We start from the raw sequence: 27,759 nt of genomic DNA, 5'->3' as shown, positions 1-27,759 counted from the left end.
TCAGCTGCAAGGCCTCTTGCTAATTGCGGGTTTTTATTTTTATTTCCTATTACCCTCTCGCACGCCTGATGAGATTATTTTACCGGAACTGACACAGCTGGAAGCAGCAGGCATACGTGGAGCCTCTGAGGAGGTGATGCAATTTCATTTTCATTGATCAGAAATCAGCAGGGCAGTAAGTGATGGGAAATTCCATTAGAAGAAAACTTGCAAGCCATGATCCTCAACTTTCTAGCCACACCCAGGGCCCCCCTCCTCCCCAAGAGGTTTTGCCTTTCTCTGGACTAGGTCCATACTGAGCAGAGGAAAGGATATGTTCTCCTCAAAAAGGCAATGAAGGAAACGCCATCAGACTGCTGGCTTGGATCCAGGAGAAGAGTATCAGCAGAACTCTTGAACCAATAAGGGCATCTCAGACCTTCTCTGTGGATTATATGCTTCCAGGGACCCAGAATAGGCCCTAAAACCACGTCCCCTCAAAATCAATGCTTAAAGGACTCATTCCAAGTGCCAACATACAAGAAAAGAGGAAGTCCCTAAGCAATACTTGTAAATATGTCCCCCAACTACTTGGAGAGATGATCCTAAACGTATCTATCATTTGTTGAGTGCCTACCATGTGCCAGGCACTGTGCCAGGTGCTCAACATGCACAAACTCCAGTCCTCACCTGATTCTCCAGGATGAAATGTCCTCCACTCTTCCAGATAGATGAGGAAGCCAAGGCCCAGGGAGGTAAAGGAGAGGGCCAGTTGGTACTAACGCCTTACAGAGAGTTAACACAGACTCTCACCAATAGCAAAGAGAGTCAATCATCAAGCTTGTTCATACCTGCAGTCTAAAGAGAAGATGAAGCACCTCTGACTGTCCAGTCTATTTTGTTCTAGACATAGCAGATGACAGATTCTGATTGATCTATGTCCATCACCCTCCAAATCACCACAAGAGCACTCCTTGTGTCCAAGTCTAGAACAAGAAGTAAACTTCTCTTCGGAATGCATAGAATGGCTACTGTTTTAGTGGTTAAGACCCCTACCCCCAACTGTTTGCCCAGCAAATATTGCCCCACTCACCTAAGGTCTATGAAAAAACACAGCTAAAACCTACTCCTAGCTTTGTTCTACAAAGAACACATCGCCAGACAGACGGCTCGCCAGACCTCCACTGGCCATTTTGCCATATAAAACGTGATCAGAAAACAACCAGGCCACAACCTGAAAATTAATACCACTCCAAAAAACTCCCCACTACTAAAATGGAAAATTTTAAATGTATAAGTGATGACAATGTGTCAAACCAAAACCCATAAGGAAACTTTTACGGCGCATGTCATCTGTGGCTCAACAAAGCAGAAAATTCGTAAGAATCAGACCCTGGCCTCTGACCTTGCAGACTCACTTAAGTTGAGAGTTACTTAAGAATACCCAGCACATAATAATTTACTCATACTGCTTAAAAGATACATAATATAACATCCTAGCATAAAATTAAGTTAGGCAAAAGAAGAAAAAATCAGAGTGGGGGGAAACTTGAGCCAGAAATGAAGCTTAAAATGCATGTATAGCCACCTACACAGTGGGCTATAGCTTGGGCTCTAAGTTTTCTAAAAGCCAGGAGGAAAAACATAATATTCATCACACTATCCAAGAGAAAAAAAAACAAACCAATTGCTCAGGATTATTTTAGTACCAATCATTGCTCAATTGCCAAAATTAGGCTAAGACTGGTAGCAACAGTGCTTACAACCCTGACTCCTCCACCTCTTTGGGGAGGTAATAATGGGAATGCCTGGGTCTGAGACCATCCAGTCTCGCTGCCTACCTTGGTGGACAGGATGATGAGCCCAGGGGGTGCTGGTGGTTTGCTCAAGGTCAGACAGCTGGTCAGTGGCAGATGAGAACTTGGGTATCTGCACAACACACCAACAACACTCTATTTCAGGTAGCTAGTTCTACTCGAGGGCACTGGGTTAGTCTCCATCATCCTTCAAAAGCCACTGGCTGCCAGGGACGTGAGGAGGGTCTACACATGGGCAGAACTATCCTGTATTTCTAGATTAAAAGACCTAGGAACCAAATAACTAAATGTACAGCGTAGACCTCATCTGAGACCTCATTTGGATGCCAGTTCTAATAAATGAACAAGTTGACTTTCGAAAGCCATTTTGAGGACAATCAGATAAATCTGAATAGCAATTTGGGTTTAGATGGTATTAAGAATTTGTTAATTTTGTTAGGTGATGAGGATATTGTACATAAGAAAATGATGATGCGTCATGACATCTTTTTTTTTTTTAAATGAAGAAAGTGATTCCATTATTTTTCATTTTTATTTTATCACCTTTATCAAACACACATCAGCAAGCACATCAACAGTGTATCTTATGGTAGCATCATGATATCTTTGATTGGCTTTAAGATATTTCTGCAATAAACAAAAAGATAAATTTAGCAAAAATTAACTGTTGTTAAATCTAAATTATTAGGAGCCCTGGTGGCACAGGGCGGGTATGGGAAGGTACATTTTCTTCTCCTCTCTAGTTTTACACAGTAATTTTTGTTTTCTTTAAAACTTATCATTAGCTATCAAGGGCAGTTTCTGAAAGAGCAGCACTGGTCAGAGGCAAGTAATTCAGCCCGCTAAAAGGTATGGTTAATCAAGCCTTTTTTTCCAAAGCGATATGGGTTTCTCCTTTCTTTGGAAGAGCTTTCCTTCCTGAAAACTCCTTTAGACCCCAGCTATCTCTAAAGCTCTCTTCCAAAACTCACCATCTGCTGACCCCATCCCTACTCCTAAACCTGAGACAAGTACCAAGCACCACCTTGTCACTAATGTCGAGGGTTCAGGAAGAGGCAATGTACATTACTCTGCACACAGTACTCGACACATTCATACATGGTAACTATTACAACTGCATGGCTTATACTGTGTCCCAGGAAAGAATGTGCTGAAGTCCTAACTCCTGTGCCTTTCCCATGTTTTGGGAAAGCAGGGTTTCTCTTTGTAGGTGTTTATCAGTTAAGTCAACAAAATCACCCCAGAGGAAAGTGAGTCCTAATCCTAATCCTAGAGTCCTGGTGGCCCAGCGGTTAAAGTGATCGACTGCTAACTGAAAGGTCAGCAGTTTGAAACCACCAGTGGCTCTGCGGGAAAAAGATGTGACAGTCTGCTTCGGTAAAGATTTACGGCCTTGGAAACCCTATGGGGTCACCGCGAGCTGGAATCCATTTGGTGGAGGTGGGTTTTTTTGTTTTTTAATCCTAATCCCTTCTCAGTGACTTGTTATTACAGAGAAGGACACACAGGGAAACAGAGTCATACACAAGGGAAAGACAGACACCATGTGAAAAAAGAGGCAGATGTATCTAGAAAAGAACACCAAAGAATTGCCGGCAGCCACCAGAAACAAGGAGAGAGGCATGAGAAAGTTCCTCTCTCAAAGCCCCCAGAAGGAATCGATATGGCCAAGAACCTGATTTGGACTTCTGGCTTCCAGTACTGTGAAAAAATAAATGTTTAAAGCCACACGCTTTGTGGTATTTTCTTATGGCAGGCCTAGGAGACGAAGACAGCTATCGTAACTGAGCAAAAATGAGCCCGCTTACAGACATAATAGCCTAAGATGACATAAAAGCTTGATTCGGAGTTTAGAGCCAAAGTCTGATTAAGAAAAGTGCATTTATTAATAAGTTAAAAGCCTTCACTTGTTTATTTAATGGTTTAAAAAATAATTTTAAACCCTTTCACTGAGTTTAAAAAATAAAGAGATGTTTACTAACCGCTGTTTCTGAGTTCATGGTCTTTCATCTCAGTATGAATGTTTTACAAGCCACCTTAATTGCTCTGTAAAGCCTGAACTGAGCTGCGGCCCACTGGGGTGGTTCCCTTGTGCTGGTCTATAGGTAGACTTGCCCAATGCTGAATGGACTTCTTGCCATATGAGGGCCCTTACACACCCATTGTTCAGTAGGTGTCACCACGCTTCAGCCTCCTGGGAAATACTCATTGCACTGAACCTTTTCAACGTAGCATCAGTATTTGAACAAGAACACAGTCACACCCAGCACCAACCTCCCAAGAAGGAAATAACAGTGCTCTTTCACTGTATATGATTTTTATATATTTTCAAACACTTTTATATTTATTTCTCATTTGACTGCCGATAATTTGTTAAGCAGACAGAGTGGGAATCATAATTTGGATTTTACAAGCTAAAAACGTACATTCAAATGTGAAAGTGACTACTATGAATCACGCTTTCCTAAGGTCACGCAGCTGGTTAGGAGCACAGCAGGGCCCAGGACCCACTCTCTGGATTTCTACTCCAGTGTTCTTTTCTCCATGAAGACATCACTTCCTGAAAGAGTCCCTGACTCACAGAGAAACAGGAAGTATAAAAACGGAGATCCACACGCTCCATGCTGAAAACCCCAAACTTCTAAATCCTTCAAAAACACATGTCATTTTTCAATTAAGATGGGGGGGAAGGGGAGGAATGGGTGCACCAAAGATTCAAAAAGACATTTCATTCATCAAACCCAAAACACAGAGTAGAGTTATTAATAACACCAAATACTGTGTTGCTCCATACAGCTAAAAACTTTGATGGGAAAATACTAGCGGTCTTCTTAATCTTTACATAGATCAGAGTGTCATAGGGCCTGGAAAAGAAGTCTGCACCAAATGCTGAAGCAGGAGTCTCTGGCTACTGGTGGGGTGGGGGTAAGCCAAGAACAGGCAGAGTGCAACTCCCTTGAAAACACCCTCTACAGCACAGACCACCAGAAACAGTGTGACCACTTGGCTCAAGAAGCTATTTGTAAAAGAACAGAGTAAAAAGCTACCAACATCTAGGAGCTCTTACGAACGAGGCCAAACTTAAAAGAACTGGTGCCAATGCACAGTTCATGTTAAGATCAGTAAGGTAACTTAACGGGTGACTTTGGCAAGAGTGTAACTACATCATGACCTAATCAAAGTGCACACTATCTACATAAAACCAGAGGGGCATGGTGGCTTCATTCCTGTCCTGAATACTGCTTATTTTATGGGTATGAACAATCTCTGCCATGATGGATGGGGCCCTTTAAGTCAAAGTTGATTATCATGATTAAAAAACAATGGGAATTACTATTCAACATAATAATAGCACAGCCTCTCACCCTAACCGATTGATCTTGACGACATTTTTAGAAAGACAACTATACTCAAAATAAAACTTTCCATTTTGTGAAACCAAGTTGTCTGGGCAGAGGGAGGGAGAGGGGCAGAAGTGAGTGGGTCCAGAATACAAAACAGTGACAGGATCCCTTGACTTCCTGGTAGGAGGGAAGGTGACCCCTAGGGTGGAGTCAGGAGGGAAGGCCTGTGGAAGCCATGGCCACATGCAGACTCTTACCCATGTGCAGAAGAAGACCACTCCCACCAGCTTCTGCTCAAGACAGAGGAGACTCACCATTACTCCTTGGGGCCCTTCCCTCACTTGGCACAGGCCTATCTACTCACTGCCATCTGCAGGCTCAGCCCTTGCCAGAGTGCAGAGAAAGGCCCTGATCATCCAGTCTGTGGTCTGATATCAAGGCAAAGTCTTGTCACTACTGCCCTGGGCCTGGCTGTCTATACCCCCTTCCTACATAGCCTTACATCTTGCTTCCCAGATTCTATGGACTGGTTTCCTAATCCTCTCTTGTATAGACCCTTGCCTGGTCATGGTTTGAACCCCATCGGCAGGAATTTCATACACGTGCAACCCGCTTGCCTGCAAATGCCTACACTTAAAGCTTCAGTCCACTGCCCTCACCTTAATCACATACCTGCTGGCTTCTTCCTCTTCTGATAAACTTCCACTCTTCTTCTTGGGCAGCCACAAGGGAGATAAGGAAGCCACAGGCTCTAGTCTGGCAAGGAGGGCAGGAAGGTGGCAGCTACTAACACAATTTACCCTCCTCCTAGTCCAACTGTACTTCTTCCTCCTCTTCCCCCCAATGACTACATGGAACTTGTGCTCAGCAACTTTAAAAACTAACTTGTGAGATGTAATACCTGGTTTCTCATTACAGGTCAACGTCACTCAGGCTGAACAGCATTTATGTTGTTGGATTTACTATGTTAAGAACCCCTGCGTTAGTTTCACTAGAGCTGGGCCAAAGGAGTTAAACCTCTGGATGGAATACACACGACCACTCCCACCACCACCACCACCACCACCACCACCCTACCGCTGACAAGATCTTGTCCCGAAAGCCTCTGGATGATTGTCACTTACTTAATGCTACCTAATCCCTAAATCCTTGGGAACCAGACCTCAGTTACTCTCCTAGAGAAAGCCGCATGTCTCCCTTTCGATTTGGCAGGAGAAAAGGAGAAAGTAAATATTAATCAGACTAGAGACAGACGACATCCAGCGAGAGTGATAGAATCTAAGGTGGCACCACAATCTATCTCTAGCAGTCTGTCATCTTAAAATCAACAAATTAACTTCAAACACCCACTGGTCCAGGGGAACCTGATGTCCCCAAATAAGTGGTTTCTCTCCAAAGGTAAAACGCAGATCACAACACAAATGCTAGAAGAGCCCCAGGAATGCCTGTTGCATATGGGCCTAAGGGCTGCAGTCCCCAATTAAATTCCACACATGCCAATTTTTTCCCCCAGTGAGGGAGGAAGAGGAATTGAGAGAGACACCGGATAGAGCCAAGGCAGAGGAGAATCGGAATTTTCACTCTTAACATTCAAATTCCTGAGATACACTTGAAAATCCACTGCAATAATTGTTTTATACACTGTCTCCACACACACACACACACACACACACACACACAATGCCTTTAAAAAGTTCCTGTTTAAAACCCTTCCTTTTGTTGGGTGCCTCAAGATAAAAGCTCTGTTTGCCTCACTGGCCAGCTGTCAAATTTTGGCACTTGCCTGGGCTGGGACCAGAGCAGTTTTCCATCCACCAGTGGTAGGCATAGGTTCAGCCAGCAGAGCAGGGGTTAATGGAAGCTGACCGCAGCACAGTTGTTAAGGTAATCAATACCACTGAGATACTAAAGCAGCATAAGCCACAATATTGATTGCCAAGCAGATGATAAAACTGTTTATTATGATAATTGCAGGGTCCCTGCAAAATGCACCCAGCGCTTCCTAAAGCTGTTTACAAAACTAATAAAGATTTGGCATTCCAAGGTTTCCATTTTAAGCGCCCCCTCCCCCAGACACCTACCCCTTGCCCACCACCAAAAACAGACCTTGCCCCCTTGCTATAACACACTTCTCACTGAGGGAAGCACCCCGCTGTTCATCCTAGGGGATATATCACCCTGTAGAGTCCCTCAGGAACCAACTGTCCTTCATCACCCTCGCCTCACCCTGCCCCCAACTGCAGGAGGAAGAGAGGACGGAAACACAGCCGACTAGACACTTTGAGCATTTAGATTTCCTCATTAGAGCCTATCATGTGATAATTACAGGGTGTTATTGATGGAGGGTCTTCTCAGGGCTACTTGGGCTGACATCCATTGGTTGTAACACATTTAAGAAACCACATCACCTTGGTTTGTAATTAAAACTTCTCTGGAGAACTTGATGGCCATGAACCAACTGAATACAGTCGAACACCGATTCTAGAATGCACTTCCACTGACACAACCCAATGGTGACTTTGCCTGCTGAACTGGACTCATGTCTATAACTACATAATGCCCAATGCACCATCTTAAGTTTTAGAAACAGTGGAAATTAACTCCTTTTTGGTCACAAATCCAGCCATCTGCCTTAAGATTCAAGCCTTTGGATTAAAAGCACAGTGACTCACACAATGATGACTATTTTCTAGGTAAGCTGGAATATGGAAGTTTTTCTCAATAGAAGTAGCCACCTCACAGGTAGCATAATGTCCTTCAAACAGCTCAAGGGAAGGGGCTTGAGAGTAAGTTGGATAGCCTCAGGACTGCAAAGCTCTGTGGATTTTCCGTATACACAAGAGGAAAAAAAGAATCCAAGTTTTGGGAAGAAACCGGTAGCCATCCCATTAGCAAGTGGGAGACAAAGCCCCCATCCTTCATTCATCCCTCAACAGCTCGGGCTCAATCCATGGCAGCCAAGAGAATTTTATCCATAACAGGCTCCAACAGGAGTCTCTGGGTGGCACAAACGGTTAAGTGTTTGACTACTAGGTCAAAGGCTGGTGGCTTGAACTCACTCAGAGGCACCTTGGAAGACAGGCCTGGAGACTAGCTTCCAAAAGGTTACAGCCTTGAAAACCCTATGGAGCAGTTCCACCCTGTACACATGGGACGCCATGAGTCGGAATCAACTCAACAGCTACTAACGAGAACAGAATTCAACTGGTCTCTGCTTTCAAAACCATGTTTGCAATTTAGGGGGGCACTACTCAAAGTTTGGGGGCCAAAGGAGGATGCCTGGGAGGCAGCTTTTTCCCTCCAATCAGAGCATGGAGAAATCTTGTCACCATCACCTCAGTTTAGGACAGGGAAGCCCCTACCCTCCCAATTCTCCTCCCCTTTCTTTCAGCTGTACCTAGCAGCCTTGGGAGGTCCCTGTCCTGAGTGTTCCTGGGTGTACACATGTACAGTTTAATTTTGTGGACCAGTAGAGACATGCAGCTCCTTTGTAGACACCTGGCTCTGCTCCACCTACTCCCAATCACAAAGAAATCAGGAGACTAGAGCCAGTTTTATGTGGAGTACAATCCCCTTGCCACAGACCTTGCCATGAACTCACAGATACCACTGTATGGCTAAAAAGGGTGGCACCAGAGATTAGTTTAACCGAGTTACCTGCTCTTACAAGAGTTATCTGGCAACCGGGAATGTCCAGAGGAAATCTAAGACTTCCCTATGACTGCATTTCATGAAAAATACACTCATGAATAAAACCACCACCGACTAAGAAAATCCTAGCTGGCCACCCTACTCACTCACATATGCCCACAGGGCCCATGTTAACAAACACCTCCCTGGATTTGTGATACCAAGTTTAATATTAAGTATAACTAATTCTGCTGTTACCTTTTAACCTCACTTACACATATAAGTTGTACTTTCAACAATAACTTCAACAAAAAAAATATACCCTAAGAATGTTATGGTCCACACTTGGAAGTCCGCCCACAATGGCCAGGCAAGTCTGCCTAAGTGCTAAGAACCATTTAGGAGCATAGTAAAGCATTAGTGCCATTAGCTCTAATTTGACCTCAACAAAATAAATCAACCCACTAGGAACAAATTTAGAAGCTTTCCAAAGTCAAGTTCTCAAGCTCTGAAAGCTTCACAAGCACCATCAATGGCAGAGAACAAATGGCCAGACCGGGAGCTACCTTTCTCCCTACTTCCACCCTCCCTGCAGCCTCCTGGTTAGGGCATGCTGGGACACGGACGTGGGATTCTTCTCAACCCAGTGGGTCAAGAGGCTGTGACCACCAAGAGTCAGCAAGTAAGCTGGAATTCATTTGCTACTGCTGTTTAAGGGAGTCATTCTCTCCCTTCCCCTGAGTGCACATCATGTACAATTTTTCATCTGTACTGCTCTGAAGGTCCTCTTTCAAAGCCTGCAGATATTCCCATACATTTTCAAGATAACTCTGATTGGCGCTCAATTGTGCTAACTGATTCTCAGCTGTACATCAGAGCTTACCCAGTCTTTGTATCTTTAAATGGGCAGAGATTACATACATTAAGGACCATGAGTCTTCCACATTAATACATTTCAACACAATAAATAATTTCTCCAACAACTTATAACCATCAGCATAGACTCTAAATAAATTTAAATTGCAAAATCATCCTAATTTTTCATCTTTATTCTTCACTGATAATTACTTACTGCATTTTTTAATACTGACGGTACTGCCTTGATGAAGAAGCAGGAAGTGAAATAAACTACGGTGCCATCAAACCCCAGCAGCCAATGAAAGGAGGCAAAGAACACACATACAAGAAAAGCGGGCATTTGACACATCTTAAGTCAGCAACTCTTCAGTTGTTTACATGATAAAAACACAATGTAAAATCATTTCTCTCACTCTCACATGAAAGAAGGAAGAAAAAGTAGCAAGGATATTGGCAAAACAAGTGAGCAGTAACAACGGACTTGCCACACAACACAGGGATTTCTAGAACCCAAGTGTCTGAATTGCTAAAAGCTGAGTAATCCTTTCCAGCTCCACCCAGTATGAATTTCCAGGTATCCAATTAGAAGTTAATTACACAAATGTGAAGTTATACGAGGGGAAGTTGTGTTAGTCAGCATGGGGGGGTGGTGATCAGTAGAAATTGAATTTTGTGTAGCACCATTTCATGCAAAGGCCTGGGTGGAGCTCCTCTGGCTCAGGAAAAGAAGTGGCATTAGGAGTCAGAAGGCTCAGCTTCTTTCTCTCCAAAGCTCCCGCTAACATGGTTTCCAAAGTCAAGTCACTCGACCTCTCCGGCTGAACCTTCTTCACTTATAACACAACGTTCTCTTCCTTTCTGTACTTTTCTTATACAAATCACAAAGTGCTAAAGCTTTGCTCATTTCAGGCACAGCTAGGCCAAAAAGAGGGGCGCACACCCCTAACTACGACAGTGTGGGGGAGAACATTTCCACTTAACCTGTGGAGGGGACAGCAGTATATCTCCTATTGCTGCCACTCAGCAATTTCTGAGGTTTAGGATGGCACGGTGCCGTCTTCCTCAAGCTGGAAGGCATGCTAGGTCCTGGCATAGCTGGGGCCACTAATGCTGGGGAAACGCACTGTACCTACAAAGAGATCAAACACAGAGTTCTGAAGGAGCTCCCAAGTCCAAGTCTCAGACTGTAAGCACACTTTATCAATATAACACATCGAACCCCTTCCTCCAAGGCCCCCATCAACTGCATACTGATCTTGCCCTGATTGAAAGCAGGAGAGCTATGGTGAGGTCCAGACCTGCCCCAACCAGCAATGGGACAAAGGGGTGGCTGGAACTGAGCTCTTGGAATCTTCTGCAGCTGCTAAGAGAATGTAGAAGAGACCCACCTATTAGGAGCTGAACACACTTTTCTGGACCATCTCACTTCAAATGATTTTTTCCTCATTAGGTGTGTCATTACGCACCCCAACAGGCAGATACTGGAGAGGCACAAAACTAGCACCTTGAAGTGGATCAATAACAAAGAGCTCCTCCACCTGTTTGGGGCATAACACTGTGGTCGCGAGTTTATGCTCTGGGCTGGCTGCCCAGAGCAGCGGCCATGTAAAGGCTGCTGTGGGCCTCAGGCTCCTCATATGTATAATGCATAATGGGTGTAGGGATTCTATTTGCCTCATATGGTTGTGAGGATTAATGAGACGGTGAAGTATTTAGCACAGTGGGTGTTTAGCTATTAATATTTACACACACATACATATATGTGTGTGCAAATACATACAGTATACATACTATATAGAGATACATGTATTTGTGTGTATATATACACACATACACACACACACACACAGAGAAGGAGAGAGGAAGAGAGAACCTTCTCATTTCATTCATTGATCCTATGAATCAAGGCAGATTCTAGCTCATTTTTCAGGCTCAGAGAAGTGGAGACACACACCTCATCACGCAAACAATGATGGCTTGAAAACAAGCATCCCAACTGCCAGTAGAGCGTCTTTTCCATTAATTTCCAGTATGTCACACACACATTGATGGTGACAGGCCAGATGATTCTAGGTGATATGTGCATGAACGTTCTAATTCTAAACTTTATATATTTAATATTTATTTGAACCAATACAAATAGCACACACCTGTAATTCCTCAGCTTTCATTGCTTGGGATGATGTTAAAGCAGTTATTTGTTTTTAATAGTGGACTCCACTAAAAGAAAAATGTGAAGCAAATAATATAGTACAGTTGGTAAAAAATAATAATAATAATTAAAAAAATTATGCCCCAAGTCTGGGGAGCTCTCTCCTTGGATTTTTCAGAGGCTTTCCCTGAACTGATATTTCGAACAGAGTCAACCGTTAAAAGTCACCAACTGGCACGTCTTGGGGTCCTCAATGTATCTCCCTCCTTACTAAAGTGTATCTTCCCAATAAAAGGCTTACTCCACCTTCCTCCTGGCTTTCTGAGAAAGGATATGAGAAGGGTTATCAGCCTCCATGACCCCTTTAGTCATCAAGAGCACTTCTCCCTCTGCCATGCCCCAGCAAGGATCCTAAGGCCCAAAGCTGGCTTCCCGCCTTCCCCTGATAATGCCTTTTCCCTTGTACAGCTATCACAAGAGGGCTGTTTAGTGAGAGGACCTCTCGCTGACCTTTGCTGACAGGCTCCAAGCTCCCTCTGTAAACCGATCTAATGCTAAGCAGAGTAATTAGCGACCAAGTAGTAATTGCAGCTTCTAACTATGCAGGACCAAGATTGCAAAAATTCCCCAAGGGGCCCTGCTGGGGACCCCAAGCCACACAGAGGCATCTGCTCACAGCCAAAAGGAGGGACAGCAACATTTCTACAGGAGGCCAGCACTTTTCCCAATTTTAATTAAAGTGGGACTCAGAATGAGACAGCTACAAAAGGAAATTAGTATGTAAAGGAGAGTGGCTAAGAAAGAAATCTAGGGCTTGCCTGGAAGAGCCCATTCAGGAGCATACAAGCTCTTAAGACAGATGGCCATGTGCGAGAAACTTTCATTTCAATCACAGAAGGAACAAAAGCCTGAAAAACCAAATTCTTTGCCATCGAGTCGGTTCTGACTCATAGCAATCCTACAGGACAGAGTAGAACTGTCCTATACAGTTTCCAAAGCTGTAAAAGTACCCCCTCAACGGCTTGTATGCCCCACCTTTCACCTTAGAAAATTCAGATGTCAAATCGCGCGACCTACCCTAAAGGGTCTGTATGATCGTGTGCTATGATTTGGTAATTCAATCAGACCCGTTCAACAGGTCACCTCCACTAATGTCCCATATACATGTAGCATGTTTCAAATAACATGCAAATTGTCCACTGAAAAATAGAGGCATTTCCTTACAATACAGCCTGCCTTCTTCATCACTCTAGAAATAAACATAACTACACAGAGGAGAATATTGTCAGAAAGTCTAAAGAACTGTCCCTTCTAATGATGACGGGACAATAAAAGACTTAAGTATCTGCTATAGCATCTTCCCAAGCAGTGACACCTGAGGAACCACTGGCTGTACTGGTTCAAATAAACATTAATGACGTAACAATTAGAATCTAAAATGTTCATCCACCTTTCACCTAAAACCAACGCAGCAGTGTAGGGTCTGTATTATTCTTCCCAAACAAACCTTTTATTTTTCAGCCTGTCCCTCCATTCTCAGGGGGAAGGGAAATTCCAATTTCCTCTATCTGCTCTGGTCTACAAAAGCCACTTCACTGAACTGTTGTTGCCCATGATAACTCCTGAACTTCTTTCCTCAGGAGAGACAGCAAGTCAAGTTCAGGGGCACTGTAGCTTGCCCATGTGTTCTAGACTTTCTGTCAATATGAATTACACTACAGACTTCCTCAAACTTAATTTCTTCTGCCATTGCACTGGCCAATCCTCCCATGCATTCAACACTGTGCAGAATCACTAGGTTGAATCCAGTTACAAAAACCAGGGTAGCGGCAGCCAGCTGCACCAATTCACCCTCCGTTTCCTTCTCCAAACAATTAATATATTTAATAACTCCAGCCCCAACAAAAGACTCCTCAGACACCCCTCTATTAACCTCTCCCCACTACAAGTAGTGGGTCTCTACCAGAAGTCTTCCGTTCCCTATCACTTCATCATTTTTTAATCCACAACAAGGGCTCTGCGCCACACTGTGGTTTTCTTCTCTCTTAATCTTTTATGAGGGACCTTATCAAAAGCTTTTAGAAAATACAAGTGAATTTTGCCTACCAGGTCATCTTTATTATTTTAGAATTCTTTATAAAGAAATTACAGACTTTAACATTTTAAATGAATATATAAGACTCAGCATTCACTTAGACATACAAGTCTGGCTCAGGTTACATTTAAGTCGCTGCTTGTTACCACCACCTTTGGAAAGATTCTTGTCTGCCCAGTAGTAAGGAAAGATGCCCCTTCCCACCTTTCACCCCTATAAATGGTAATTCCTGAGATTCTCGGAGACATTTTGAACCAGCTGAAACTGGATGTGTACTGAGTATCAACGGTGCACACAGTGCTTAACATAACCTCAAACTAAGGAATAAAGGTCATCAAGCCAAGTAAAGTCTGGACATGGGCAACCTATCTGAGCTCTATCTTCTCCACCTTTCTCACGGTGGATAGTAACCACCCCTGGCTTCCCTACCTTGAGGCTACCCCATACATCTGCAGGGAGTTGGCGACACCTTCCTGAGGTTGACACCATTTATTTTCCCTGTGAACACCTGTTTGTTGTTGCTGTTATTTCTAATTAGCACTCTGCAACAGACTCAGCCCTGAGCACCGGGGCAGGTTTCCCCTGATAGAACCATAAAGACGCACAGGGGAGCGGGTGTTTCCTGGCCATCTAAAATTATTTTCTTGGCAGTTTTAAAGGTAAATCATCTAGTAAATTCATATCTCTTGAAGAGCTGCCTTTGGGCAGGCTTCAAAAAGCTGTAGAGTGATCCTGGAATCCCTGTTTGAAAGCCTTTCCAGCAAGTAATAGAGGGTTAATGTAAGCCATGGTTTCACCAACACGTTTTCCTGATCGCTGTCATCTTCTAAGAGCCATGTTTAATCCAAGGCTGCACTCCAGTCACCAAAAATGGAGACAGGGTCCTTGTCCTATGGTTTGATGAGGGGGTGCACCTACCATTTCTCCAATAACAGTGAAATTAACAAGATCAGAAAATCTAGGCTACAGAGTCTAACTGGAGTACTGGGTGATTCTTTATCCTTGCAGAAAAGCATTGCCATCTATTAAAAGAGCCTCCACAGATGAGCTGCCCAAACCCGCCCCTCCACTGTCAGCCTAAACTTCCATCTGTGTGCCCTAGAGGACAGAATGGGAACTGCAGGTCCAGTTACTCCGTTATGGCAATGCAGCAGCTCAGCCTAGACTTAATGAGCTCTTGTAAGGAAACAGGAAGTCTATAAAGTAATTTAAATAACTTCCAGTCCTGAAATAAAGGAAATTAAACCGCTGGCACAAACCTCTCTGATGGACACCTTCTTTATCCCTCCAATCACATCTACAACTATAGCTGTCATATTCTTCTCCCCAAGGCAAGCCCCGAAATTCCTCTAATATAAAACACACAAAGCCTGTCAGTCAATTTCTGAGCTTCTGCAGAAGCTGTAAGAGAGGGATGTGGCATGGTGTGCTGCATGAACACAGGAATCCGCCTCCAGGCCCCAGGGTGAGTCCCAGCCCTGCCGCTCCCTAGCTGCCTGACCTTGGGCAAAACACGTTAACTTCTCAGGGCCTCACCAGGACACAGAGATGGTTTTAATCTGCCTGAATGACTCTGAGATTGTTAAGAGGGTCAGAAGAGCATATATGAAAACAGTGCAAACTGAAAATGCAAATAAATCTTGGTTTTATTCCAGCCACCCAGGACCTTAGGCTCGGGATTTCTCAATTCTCTGCTCAAGAGGCACTATACTATCCTGGCCTTCCTCTTAACTGTGAGTACTAACCTCGGTTCTTCTACTTCTCCTAAGTCTCTAAATGTAGGTAACTACGTATATGCATCATTATTAGTCCAAGTAGACATGACTTCCTTATGGCCAGGGGCTGTGGCTTTTTGTCTTGTGTAAACCAGTGCCCAGCACAGTGTGTCTGTGCACCAAGTAGGGTCTTGATAAAGAGTCAGAGTCTACAACTGGTGTGGCTACCCATGCATTCTAAAGTACCGATATATTACTAACAACTATCCACCAACTCTACAAAAAGGATAAACCTTGTAACAAGTTAAGACTTATAACTGGCTATGCATCCACAGAGGAGGAGAGGAGCTAGGGCACCCCTCATGCAAAAATGGCCTCAATTTCTGGCATTCAGAGACGCCGTCCTATGAATGCAGTAGTTTCACCTGGTAAACTTAAGCTACAGGATGCTAGAGACTCTTTTTGGCCACAGAGCTTAGTTTACTTTATTGATAATAATCAGCCAGATAGGGACTGGTCTGACCAGTACTATGGAAGGCAGGATAATAACAAAGACAAACTTAAAGGAAACTTAATGAGGTCAATCTCGTTTTGCTAGCACTCTAGATGCTACTGCTGACAACTGGCATGGTGAACCCTTGACTGCTCAGCTGGTAAAAGCCAATAATGGCGAGGCTGGACAGTCAGTATTGTCAAGAAAAGTCTCCCCCTCTCTGCAGAAGGACAAGATCTTGGTGCTCGTTAGAGAGAATTGTTGCGCCCTGCTCAAAAAGAGATTTCCCCTCAACCAAATCTTGAGAAAGGAAATCATAAACAGAAATCAAACTCTGGCATTCCACAAAGGCACACCACACTTCAGAAACTCCTCTGCCATACCCATCCATGTCAATGGGGTAAGATCTATGTATTAAGTATCATGGCGGTCTCAATGCCACAGAAGAATTGAATGGTGCTGTCTTGCCTTGGGCCTTTAACTTGGACAACTGTATTCAGAGGGTCCAGAGGTCTGTTTGAGCAATAGCTGTCTACCCTCAAAGGTCTCAGAAGTTGAGAAATAGGGGTCTTTCCCCCAGGGGCTGCTTCCACTCTTGATGAATGGTCCTTCCCCTCAAGGGTTTCCCATGGTAAGGCCCCGCAGGCACTGCCCAACCTACTGGCACCAACTATGTGGAGCAACCCATTTTTCTAGCCACAAAATTTGCCTCATCACTTCACCATCAGCCACAGCCAGAGAGACACAGTCTGATGGATTTCTAAGGTGGGTTAATCAAAAGGAAAATATATGGCCATCTAAGATACTCCGCTGGTCCCATCCCGTCTGGAGCAAGGGAGAATGAAGAAAACCAAAGACCCAAGAAAAAGATTAGTCCAAAGGACTACTGGACCACAACTACCACTGCCTCCACCAGACTGAGTCTAGTACAACTAGATGGTGCCTGGCTACCACCAACTGCTCTGACAGGGATCAAAATACAGGGTCTCGGGCAGAGCTGGAGAAAAGTGTAGAACAAAATTCTAACTCACAAAAAAGGACCAGACTTACTTGTTTGACAAAGACTGCAGAAACCCTAAGAGTATGGCCCCAAATACCCTTTCAACTCAGTACTGAAGTCATTCCAGAGGTTCACCCTTCAGACAAAGATTAGACAGGCCCGTAAAACAAAATGAGACTAATTGGACACACCAGCCCAGGGGCAAGGATGAGAAGGCAAGAGGGGACAGGAAAGCTGGTAATGGGGAACCCAAGGTCAAGATGGGGAGAGTGTTGACATGTCGTGGGGTTGACAACCAATGTCACAAAACAATATGTGTATTAACTGTTCAATGAGAAACTAATTTGCTCTGTAAGTCTTCATCTAAAGTACAATAAAAAAAAATTCTACATGAAAAAAAAGGAAAATACAGATCTTTTATCATGAAATTATTCACAGTATTCTGAATTTGACTATATACTTTGGGTCTTCCATGTTTAGTTATCCTTCATCTAATGCAGCGCTGTCTGACAGAAATGTAATGGGAGCCACACAGGTCATTTAAAATTTTCACATAACTGCATTAAAAAAGGGAAAAAGAAACAGGTAAAATTAATTTTAATATATTTTATTTCATTCAATGTATCTGAAGTATTATGTCAAATGGAATCAATGTAAATTTTATTAAGGCATTTTCCCTTTTTCCATACTAATTTTTGGAAATCTGATATGGATTTCACACTGACGGCATGGGCTAGACACATCTCAAGTGCTCAGCAGCCATGGAGGCTGGTGGCTGCTGTACAGGACAGGCCTAATGCACTGGCTTCCTTCCTGACAAGAACCTAAAATGTAACTCTAATCTGGCTTCCCTGTAATAATTCATGGTTGTTTTTCCCACTCATAGATTTAACAGAACTCAACTCTACTCAAGATTCTTTCCCACGGCATTTACGATTATATTTAGGAGACATGTCAAGAAGTTAAGCTGGCTGTGCCTCGAGTTAACAGATTTTCAAGGGAATCGTGTACAACTTATCTGGTCAATCAGATCTTCTCTCCAGGGCTTGTCCACCATTAAACTAGGCCCCTGGGGTTTCTTAATTTAAAGTCCTTGTAACCCTATAATGGGATAACTGGAAAATTCGTATCTTCCTGGTGGCATGTAGTTAACTCTGTGGTGACCACAAAAATATTTACATGCTGGTGTGGGCTGACTATGAGAGCCTCTATTTTGATATAACTCGAGATCTCGCTGAATTATTTCTGCACACCATGCATATCACATACACGAAGTCACCCAGAATAATAACTGAGATTGTAGCTGCAGAATCTTAAAGTACCAAGAGATGCAGAACAAATCCAAAGGCTTGGGAGTGACTGTAAACAGAAGAAATATCTCTGTGGACGATAAAATTTTGAGGCACATTCTCAGCAACTGTTAAGCAGAAACCTTTGTAGGCTCAATCCAGACCTGGGCAGGAGTGGCACCAAGTTACTTTTAAGTATTTGTACCCATCCCCCTCACTCTCAGAGAGGCACAATGGCTCAGGGATGGCCCATCTGTCCTAAGCCCTAATGAGACTCTCATTCTTCATGGTTAGTGCATGTAATGCAAGTCAGACACAGAACAGTACGCCTTCCAATGCCAGGCCAGTGCTGGGCAGGTCCACACGAGACCACCAGACACAAACATCCCAGCAGCAACTCCTAAATCAGCCCATTTCCCCCACAGTGTATATTGCTCTCTCTTCCCTGAGTTTATATCAGCCCTATTCTGAGGAGCCTAGGATTTGATCTAGAAAGCCAACTGGCAATCTAAAGATTTTTCAGGCTCATCAACCCAGATTCAGCTCTAGGAGCTGTGCAACCAGAGGGAAGCTGAAACATACAGAAAATAGTTAATTTCTGGTTTGCTGTTTTGGCTTCAGGCAAGAGAAGGTGCACACAGAGCTTTGGAGGAAAGGATTGGAACGGGCTGAGGCTGGGCTTTGTTCCAAGAGCCCCGCAGGGGACAGGGCTGGCTCCTGAACCGGGAAATGCACAGGGCTGCTCTCCAACAGGTGGAGGGCTCACTCAAAGAAGCATCCTGGGCAAGAGAAGGGGAAAGCCCTGCTGTCAACACTGCTTCTGGCATTCCTCCATTGGCCGAGGGTCCCTCTACCAGTAGGCACACAGGGAACTGGGGAGAAGAGTGGAGGAGTGAAGGGTGCATAGAGAAAGAAAGGAAGGAGGCAGCTCTTCTTGGCGACTTGATGGGTGTGAGTAGTGAGCACTAATTAAAAAGCCATCCGGGAACAATGGTCTTTTCATATTTGGAGCCTGTTCTGCACAAAGCTCAGCTTGTTCTAGGGGGAGGACTCGGTCTTAATTTTTTTTTTTTTTCCTCACTCATTTCCTAGGGTTGTGGCAGTGTCTGGCACCCAGCTCAACCCACTGGATTGTCCCTTAACCAGAGGATGTGCCAGGCGGACCTCCTTGACTTCGTAAGTAGTGGCATTCAGACTCGAAAGAGGGGCAACTTCGGGAAGCTTTTCTGTTTCAACCCACAGGCTCCCAAAGAGCTCCTAGGTGTTTCCCTGAATTGCTGCCTAACCCACAGCAACACACACTGGGCATTTTCATGGGCCAAACGCCCATTTCCCTCTCAAATTACACTAGACACACCACACCCCAGTAGACACAGGGCAAAGAGTCACAGGTCTAAGAGATCAGCCAACAGACGCTCAAGGCCTAACTGTAAAAAGACAGTGGATGTAAGTCAGACCACATGATGAGACCCATCTCCACATTCTGACCCACTCCTGGAGACTCCAATAAACCCCACAGGGCAATCCTTAAGCAAAGTAGTTTATAAACCAGGAGGTAGGAGTGAGGGGCTAACATTCTATCTAAGATGTCCCTGACCCTTAACAAGCCATCACTTCACTCAATCCTCTCACAATCCCTGTTAGATAGCCCCTAAGGTGGTCCCTTCTGGGCCCCACCTCCTGGTATTCACACCCTCATGTAAATCCCCCACCATGAGTGTGGGCTGTACACAGTGACTTACTTCTAACCAACATAATACTAACAGAACAGGGCAAAAGTAAGGCTGTCTTACCTTCTAAGATGAGGTTACAAAGAGACTAGTTTCTGTCTTCTGGGCTCTCTCACACTCTCCCTAGTGGAAGCCAAGTGCGATGCTGTGAGCTGCCCTATGGGGAGGCCTATGTGGTAAAGAACCGAGGGCAATCTCCAGTGAACAAGGCATTGAGAACTGCCAACAACCACATGAATGAACTCAGAAGTGGACCCTTCCCAGTCAGGCCTTCAGATGAGACCACAGCCCCCACCAACACCTTGATTGCAGCCTCATGAGAGACCTTGAAGCAGGGTACCCAACTAAGCCAGACCCAGCTTCCTCACCCAAAAGAACTATGAGATAATAAATGTTGTTTTAAGCTGCTAAGTTTTGGGGTAATTTGTTATGCAGCAATAGGTAACTAATACATCTCTCCATTTTACAGATGAAGAGGATAAGGTCTTGGCCAATAAGTGGTAGAACTGGGATTCTCACTTAGGCCAGACTGATCCTCTACAGCAGCTCTTCCTTCATCAGGCAACTTTAGCTATCATGCTCACATGTCGGTCCACAAAGCTATGAAGTAGCGAAACTCATTGGGCCTCTCCATCACCCCAGATGACACATAAACTCATTGCTGTCGAGTCAAATGCAACTTATAGCAACCCTACAGGACACAGGAGAACTGCCCCATAAGATTTCCAAGGAGCGGCTGGTGGATTCGAACTGCTAATCCTTTGGTTAGCAGCCAAACGCTTAACCACTGTGCCACCAGGGCCCCAGATGACACATAAATACCTAAAATTCGTGCCTTAAAATAAGAAAGCACCTGATTCCTTCAGAATGTTAGAGCTGAAAGAAAAGTGAAAAGCTGATCTAGTTTTACCTTCTCCTTTCACAGATAAAGAAACTGAGACCCACAGTCGTAAAGTAGCACAGATGGAACTCAAACCCCAGGCAATATGGTCCATGATTTTTTAGGGAAACTTCAGTCCAAACATGCTGAACAGGCGTTATGATTTGCTGGCCTGGAAAATTCCATCAGCAAATGGCCACTCTTGGCACATCAGGGCTTCCTTCCTCCTCTGACATTTCCCCTCTAAACTGGCACCTCCTCCCACACGTGTCCCCCCTCCATCCTTCCCCACAGTAAGGGAACACATCAGGTAGACAGTTTTCTTCTTGGTTGTGTGAGAACTGAAAATCCTCATTTTCAGAACACCATATCCCCCAGCTGATGCAGAGGCATAATCTAAGCTTACGATGAAATTCCGTGACACATTACGAGGACGACACAAACATTTCCATCAAGAGAGCTAAATTGGGCAGAGGTGCTCTCGCATCTCCAGGAAGATTCCACAAGCTTGCCCATTACTAAGAGTTCCATTATTTTTACAAACACATACCATAGACACTTACAGTAAATATCATAAATAATTAAGACTAAGGAGCTTAAGGACACTCTATGGGAACATTCTTGCTGATTTTTTAAATTAGGCTCTCACTAATTCACAATACTGGGTAATCTCCAAAAAAACTTCCAGACATAGCCCCAGACCAGAGCCATTCAAGTGATTCCACATCCTCACTCACATTTTTTAAACACATAGGCTTTACTACCATAAAAGTAATAGACATTCACTGCTCAGAGTTCAGAAAAATAAAGTCATAAAAGCAGCCTGTAATTCCACCACCTGCAAATAACCATTTAGTTAAAATTCTGTTGTATATATCCTTTAGCTTCTCCTCTATGTCTAAGTACGTATATGTTTTAAAAATTAAGCTGAAGTTCACACAACCTCCTTGCATTTAATTTAACATCACTGTTTTCCCACATTCATTAACTGTGAGGCAGGAGTTTTAAAAAGCTACATAACAACCGGCCATACGGACATACCATAGTTTAAATCAATCACCTGTGAGAGGTTTAAATTGTTTCCACTTTTCACTATTATGCATGTCTATATTTAAAATCTTTATTAGTACATTTCTTTTGCATATCTCCATTGATTTTATTAGAAATGTAATTGCTGGGTCAACAGCCCTGTTCTAGATACTACAAATTAGCAGAAACCCTGACAAAGATCTGCCCTCATGGAGCTTATATTCTAGCAAGAAAAGACAATCAAGGATAACCAATAAGAAAATTATACACCATAGTATTTTACTGAGTGACATATGCTATGGTAAAAAGAGAAAGTAGAACAGAGCAAAGAGAACCAGGAATTCATGGTGTGACAAGGTGTAATTTTAAATAAGCATTATTTTAAAGCTTCTTCATACATGCTGCCGAACAGCCTTTCAGAAAAGTACAATATTCCCATCCCCTCAACATAACAGGGTATTTGCTTTACAAAATATCTTAGTTAAAAATACAAAATGCTCAACCTCACCGGTAATCAAATAAAAGCAAATTTTTTTAAATTGGGCTATCATTTAGCTCTTCAAATGTGCAACCTAAATTTATTTTTCACATGAGTTGCCCATGCATATTCATCACCCCTTTTTCTACTATTGATTTTTTAAAAGCTCTTTATATATTAAGGATATTTAAGACAACTCTGTCAACTACGTGGGTGATATTTAGGACAACTCTGTCAATTACATGGGCTGTAAACATCTTTTCTGAGTTTGTCACATGTCTTTAAATTTTGCTAGTAGTGTCTAGCATACAGAATTTTTTCAATTTTTTTTTATGCTGTTGTTGCAAATATACACAGCAAAACAATTACCAATTCAACAGTTTCTCCATGTATCATTTGTGACACTGATTACATTCTTCGAGTTGTACAATCATTCTCATTCTCCTTTTCTGAGTTGTTCCTCACCCACTGACATAAATTCACTGCTCCCTAAGGTTCTGTTAAGTTGCTGCTGTGAATTTGATCCCATATAGCTAGGTCTTAAAAGAATATAATGCTCAAGGCAGACATTTCTTACTAGTTAAGCTAAACTACTGTTTGGTTTAAGAAGACTTCAGGGATTTTTCATTTAAAATTTAAAGATTATCTCAGGGCAATAGTTTCAGGGGTTCATCTAGCCTCCCTGGCTCCAGAAAGCCTGGATTCCATGAGAATTTGAAATTCTGTTCTGCATTTCCTGCGCAGGATTCTCCTATAGAATCTATGATCAACATGGTCAGTAATGGTTGCCAGGCACCATCTGCTTCTTCTGGTCTCATGGCAAAGGAGGCAGTTTTTCACAGAAGCATTTAACCAAACATTCCATATCCTCCTCCTATTCCCAACTCTCCTTCTTTCTCCGTTGCTCCAGGCGAATAGGGACCAAATACTGTGCCTCGGATGGCCATACAGAATTTTTTAAGGTATAGTTATGTCAGTCTTCTCCATTATGACTTTTTCACTAAAAGCGTTAGACTTAACACTCCTCCTCCCTGCCCCATGTTCAGGTTAATATCAACCTATATTTCCTTTTAGCTCTTTCATTATTTCAGTTTTTATCTTTACCTCTCTAATGCACCTGGAATTTATGAAAATATACACAACAAGGAATGATTCTAACTTAATTTTCCCCCCCACTGGTTTATCTAATTGTCTTAGAACCCTGCATTGCATAACATGACAGGCAGCAAAGTATATTAAGAGAGACTTGGTTTTGGTGTCAATCAGGTCAGTGTTCAAGCCTGGGTGACTTTAGGCAAGTTCCTTAAGCTCTCTGAGCCTCAATTTCTTCATCTGTAAAATGGAACTATTAGTAATGCCCACTTTATAAGGTTCTTTTGTGGATTAAATGAGATAAATTCATGAAAAAGTGCTTATTACAATGTGCAGCAATTAGAAACACTAAAGAATATGAGCTGTTATTATTCTAATTCCTCTCATTAATTTGAAATGCTACCTTTACCACACACATTTCTACTTGATTCCACTCCACTGAGTGGTCTCCATAACATGTTCTAACTGGCTTTTCTCGGTAAGTGGGAAAACAAATGATTTTTGAAATTTTACTTAGAAACTGAACTTCTCCTTAATTTAAATGTGCCTTGGGTGTTCTAGGAAAATAATCATATCTGCAAATAACTTGTTTCTTTTTTTTTAATTCGACTTTGGTTTTTACATCCTAGCCAATTCAATAAGGCAGGAAAAAGAAGACTTCAATCTTGTTTCTAATTTTGAAGTGCTGCCTCTCATGGTTTACCATTCAAGTATGAAGCTGTTAGCTGCTGGTTTCTTCATTAAGTTAATAAAATCTCTGTATATCTTGGCCGTTTAAAATTATAAACAAAGTAGGAATAAAAGCAGAAAATTATAAAATACCTTCCTGATGTATATTTTTTTTCTTCTTTGCTCTACTTACATGAGGTATTTTAAGAAAGACATTCCAATATTAAGTCCTCCTTACACTTCTGGGATAAGCCTTGTGTGGTTATGTCTTTTTTTTTTTTAATACTGCTGAATTCTATCTGCAACTGTTTTATTGGGCATTTCTGCATCTATATTAATGCTGCCTGAACTCAATCCTTACCATTCTTTTTGCGTCATCTTTGTAATGACGTTGATTCCCAGAGTTGGGCTAGTGTAAAATCAACCTAGATGCTTTATTTCTTTTTCTGTGCTCTCAAGCAGTTTATTTAGCAGGCAATTATTTTGTCCCCAAAAGTTTAAAACTATTGAACTGCCTGTATCTGGAGTCTTTTTTTTTTTTTTGGAAGTATTTTTTTTAATGTTCAGTTTCTTCCCATGTTAGTAAAGTTTCAGGCTTCTGAGTCATTTCCCTAGAACAACCATATCACTGAATTTTTCAAAGTTGTTATATTTCAAGTTTATTTTTTAACTACAAAATAATTCTTTCAAATAATTTATGATTTTTTACTCTTTCTATCATCACATCAACTCATTTTTAGTTGTATATATTTGAGTTTTATCTCTTTTCCTAATTAGACATGGTAGTGTTCAGTCTATTTCCTCAATTTTTTGTTTTCAAATAGCTCTTAGATTTATCAGTCCAATGTTTTTGTCTGTTTTCTAATTCGTTCATATCACTTACATTTTATAATTCTTTTCATCAGCTATTTTTAGGTTTATTTTATTCTTTCCAACTTTGAGTTGAATACTTAATTAACTTACTTTCATTTTCTCTTATTTAATAATGAAAAAATTTAAAGCTATGAATGTGCCTGTGAGTAGCACTTTGGCAATAACCCATTCATTCAGATGCATGAAGTTCTCAGTATTTCCTAATTATTCTGTAACAGTAATTTCATTTCCTCTTTGACCTGTGTGATTCAGGGGAAAAAAAAAATTTTTTTTTTTTTTTTTAAGTAACTGTATTCATTAACATTTTTAATATTAAGTATTTGATGAAGGATAAAATATCTCTGAAAGATGATGAGGGAACTCTGGCCAAAAAAAAAAAAAAAAACACTTTTAAACAGAAAACATTACTTATATAATGCTGATAGCCATACCCAAAAATATCTTTTATAAAAGGGATATGGCAGCTGCTGATTTTAGGAAGAGAAGTGACTGATGGGCAGAAAGAGAGGGGAAAAGAAGTCTCTTCCATACCTTTTGAAATTTTTATCAAGGAGATGTATTACCTCTTTAAAAATTAATTTAAAAAGCAGTCATCTCTCAATAAATAGAATAAAACCATCCCACATATACTGTCCAAGTATATAAACCAAACCATTGAGTCGATTCCAACTCATAGCAACCTTACAAGACAGAGTAGAATTGCCCCATAGGGTTTCCAAAGAGTGGCTGGTAGATTCAAGCAGCCAACTTTTTTTGGTTAGCAGCGGTAGCTCTTAAGCACTGTGCCACCAGGGCTCCATCTAAGTACATAACCAAGTAAATTTCCATGGTTTCTTTGATGACATTTACAGATTGGTTCTATCAAGCAAGACTTGGCCCAAGATAATAAACATCTATGCATACAGAAAGGAGAAGATAAAAATGATCTCTAATTCTGTGACCTCCAAGTTCAGAAGAACTAAGATCTTCAAAGATAAGGAAGTACCAAAAAAAAAAAAAAAAAGCGTAACCAGGTTTGAACCAGCTGAAGTATTTTCTTTTTTTTTTTAATGTGAAATTCACGACGGTGTGTATCTGGGAAGAGGGCACCATTCCCATTTTCCTCTGACCCTTCCCCTAGCCTTTCACGTTTTACCGATACTACATATTAAGCATCTTAGTTGCAACGGACTCTCCGTTATTACTTAAAATGAATTTCGATCTGAATTAGCTTATATTTATGAGTGTTATGCCAATGTCAATTCTTTTCCTTCCCACAAACTGTCTAAGTTAAAAAAAAAAAAAAAAAACCTGCATAATCAGTTTTCCGATTTATGTTCAAGAAATCTGTTTCCTACTTTTTTAATTTCTGCAACTGGGAAATTCTGTATATTATGTTACCATATAATGAAGGATGCCAGTAAACAGAAATCCACACGCCTGCACACACACAACAGATTACACTGTATGTAATTGCAAACACTACCTAGTTATGTACTCTTGGGAGTAGTATTAGCGAGATGTTGTTATTTAATGCCTCATCTGTTTAAAAAAGATTCATTCCGTATGGGTGAAAAATGAGTACACTAGGATGAATATGGGAAAAATATGAAAAATAGTATATTATTTAAAATCTTGAACATTTCATACAATGATATGGTAGTAGTACCAAAGCTCAGAAATTCAGAAAATCTCAAAACACAAAGCATTAGTTCATTGCTGGCTACCAAAATCTCCACCCTGCCACTGGAGCAGAGGCCAGCAGCAGAATTCTACAGGGCCATCCTTTGTACATACTTGGCCATTTAAACTCATAAAGGTACGCAGCACCTTGGGACTTGCATTCACAGCAGAACGCACCAAGGGAGGCAACAGCCCAGTGGGAAGGGAGCACTTAGCCCCCACAGAGCAAGGCCCTTTGGTAGCTAAGGGAGTCCCTAGGTAGCACAAACTGTTAAGCACTGGGCTACAAACCAAAACTTTGGCAGTTTGAATCCACCCAGAGGTGCCTTGGCAGGAAGGCCTAGCCATCGACTTCCAAAAGCTCACAACCATTGAAAACCCTTTGGAACACAATTCTACTCTGGCACACATGGGGTCACCAAGAGTCAGAATTGACTCGACAACAACTGGGTTTTGTTTGTTTGGTTTTGTAGCTAAGAGGCCACAAAGGATAGTGACGCTCCCTGCTGGGGACAAGCCATCTAGAGAGACAGCCACTCTGCTAAAACAAAAGACAGATGACAGGAAAACCTAGTGCCCTTTGGTCGTTTGCTAGCAAAGGGGAAGTGTAAAAGTGCAGAGGGGAAAGCAGGCCAGCTGCACTAATCCCTTTTTGTCCAGCAGTAATTAATAGTATAATCCACATTTAAGATGCATTAAAGCGAAAATGCTGCATTATCAGAGCACCCGGCACACAGCCCCAGGGCAAAGCCTCGCCTGCTGACCCGCAGAGCCAGGTTACCTCATCTCAACCTCCACCTCTCAGGGGAGCTGACTCAAGACACATCATAAAAGGACTGAGCTGGCAGCCAGAAGGTCTGCTACTGCCCAATATGCATTCTGTGTCTGTCTTCAGAGACCACCCCCTCCACGGCCAGGCTATTCCAAAGCAGACTTTACTAAAAACCAAACCAAATCCATAGCCGTCAAGTCAA

The 27,759-nt window shown here is 42.4% G+C and overlaps 1 protein-coding gene across 9 annotated transcripts in view; it reads right to left on the bottom strand.

Moving 5' to 3' along the window:
• ZFHX3 (zinc finger homeobox 3) overlaps nucleotides 1–27,759 on the bottom strand; it is a 701,029-nt gene that overhangs the window by 202,287 nt on the left and 470,983 nt on the right. Inside the window, exon 1 of one of the 9 annotated variants that reach the window (XM_049864649.1) lies at nucleotides 5,813–6,175. The exons of the other annotated variants lie outside the window; for them this stretch is intronic. The gene's annotated coding sequence lies outside the window, so the exon portion shown is untranslated. Of the gene's footprint in view, nucleotides 1–5,812; nucleotides 6,176–27,759 lie in introns of those variants that run through there. 9 annotated transcript variants of the gene reach the window in all.

Source organism: Elephas maximus, chromosome 21 (assembly GCF_024166365.1).
Source record: "Elephas maximus indicus isolate mEleMax1 chromosome 21, mEleMax1 primary haplotype, whole genome shotgun sequence".
NCBI lineage: Eukaryota > Metazoa > Chordata > Mammalia > Proboscidea > Elephantidae > Elephas > Elephas maximus.
This window is presented reverse-complemented; position numbering and strand designations above follow the sequence as displayed.